Consider the following 2,500-nt stretch of genomic DNA (forward strand, 5'->3'; position numbering starts at 1 on the left):
GAGATCAGGTGCTTATCGAAGCTCCGACGGCAACAAGATTACATCAATAATAACATTCTCATGTTGAGCAACATTCTCATGTTGAACATTCTCATACTGCACAACCTTCTTATGCACAACCTTCTCATACTGCACAACCTTCTCATACAGCACAACATTCTCATGTTGCACAACATTCTCATGTTGAACATTCGCATACTGCACAACCTTCTTATGCACAACCTTCTCATACTGCACAACCTTCTCATACTGCACACCATTCTCATGTTGAACATTCAATTCAATTCAATTTCAATTCAATTCAATTCAATTTCAATTCAGTTTATTTTGTATAGCCCAATATCACAAATTACAAATTTGCCTCAGAGGGCTTTACAATCTGTACACATACGACATCCCTGACCTTTGACCTCACATCGGATCAGGAAAAACTCCCCTCATTCTCATGTTGAACCTTCTCATATTGCACAACATTCTCATATTGCACAACATTCTCATACTGCACAACATTCTCATGTTGAACATTCTCATGTTGCACAACATTCTCATACTGCACAACATTCTCATATTGCACAACATTCTCATGTTGAACCTTCTCATATTGCACAACATTCTCATACTGCACAGCATTCTCATGTTGCACAACCTTCTCATATTGCACAACATTCTCATATTGCACAACATTCTCATACTGCACAACATTCTCATGTTGAACATTCTCATGTTGCACAACATTCTCATACTGCACAACATTCTCATATTGCACAACATTCTCATGTTGAACCTTCTCATATTGCACAACATTCTCATACTGCACAACATTCTCATGTTGAACATTCTCATGTTGCACAACATTCTCATACTGCACAACATTCTCATATTGCACAACATTCTCATGTTGAACCTTCTCATATTGCACAACATTCTCATACTGCACAGCATTCTCATGTTGCACAACCTTCTCATATTGCACAACATTCTCATACTGCACAACATTCTCATGTTGCACAACATTGTCATATTGCACAACATTCTCATACTGCACAGCATTCTCATGTTGCACAACCTTCTCATACTGCACAACATTCTCATACTGCACAACATTCTCATGTTGAACATTCTCATGTTGCACAACATTCTCATATTGCACAACATTCTCATGTTGCACAACATTCTTATATTGCACAACCTTCTCATATTGCACAACATTCTCATACTGCACAACATTCTCATATTGCACAACATTCTCATATTGCACAACATTCTCATACTGCACAACATTCTCATATTGCACAACCTTCTCAAGTTGCACAACATTCTCATATTGCACAACATTCTCATGTTGCACAACCTTCTCATGTTGCACAACCTTCTCATGTTGCAAAACATTCTCATACTGCACAACATTCTCATATTGCACAACCTTCTCATGTTGCACAACATTCTCATGTTGCACAACATTCTCATATTGCACAACATTCTCATGTTGCACAACATTCTCATGTTGCACAACCTTCTCATGTTGCAAAACATTCTCATACTGCACAACATTCTCATATTGCACAACATTCTCATGTTGCACAACCTTCTCATGTTGAACATTCTCATATTGTACAACCTTCTCATATTGCACAACATTCTCATATTGCACAACATTCTCATACTGCACAACATTGTCATATTGCACAACATTCTCATACTGCACAACATTGTCATACTGCACAACATTCTCATACTGCACAACATTGTCATATTGCACAACATTCTCATACTGCACAACATTGTCATATTGCACAACATTGTCATACTGCACAACATTCTCATACTGCACAACATTGTCATATTGCACAACATTGTCATATTGCACAACATTGTCATACTGCACAACATTCTCATACTGCACAACATTGTCATATTGCACAACATTGTCATATTGCACAACATTGTCATATTGCACAACATTCTCATACTGCACAACATTGTCATATTGCACAACATTGTCATACTGCACAACATTGTCATATTGCACAACATTGTCATACTGCACAACATTGTCATATTGCACAACATTGTCATATTGCACAACATTCTCATGTTGCACAACATTCTCATGTTGCACAACCTTCTCATGTTGCACAACATTCTCATGTTGCACAACATTCTCATGTTGCACAACATTGTCATGTTGCACAACCTTCTCATGTTGCACAACATTCTCATGTTGCACAACCTTCTCATGTTGCTCAACCTTCTCATATTGCTCAACAGCAAGTAAAGCTAGGTTTAGTTATGAGGAATACTAGTGATAGCACAACCTCTGAGATAAACTTGATATACTTGTACGCAGTAAATATACATAGATGTTGATCTCATCTCCTGTTGCTATTGTTTTTTCAAAAATGTAAATATTACTGTAAAAGTCAAAGAATTGTAAACGTTCATAGTTCAGATATCTGAACCAGATATATAGGAAGTAAAGGAGAAAGCGTGGACACCACGG

The 2,500-nt window shown here is 37.3% G+C and overlaps 1 protein-coding gene across 1 annotated transcript in view; it reads right to left on the reverse strand.

Annotated features, from left to right (window-relative positions):
* Positions 1 to 2,500, reverse strand: part of aatkb (apoptosis-associated tyrosine kinase b) — a 38,592-nt gene that overhangs the window by 18,147 nt on the left and 17,945 nt on the right. The window lies entirely within an intron of this gene.

This window comes from Cyclopterus lumpus, chromosome 19 (genome assembly GCF_009769545.1).
Source record: "Cyclopterus lumpus isolate fCycLum1 chromosome 19, fCycLum1.pri, whole genome shotgun sequence".
Taxonomy (NCBI): domain Eukaryota; kingdom Metazoa; phylum Chordata; class Actinopteri; order Perciformes; family Cyclopteridae; genus Cyclopterus; species Cyclopterus lumpus.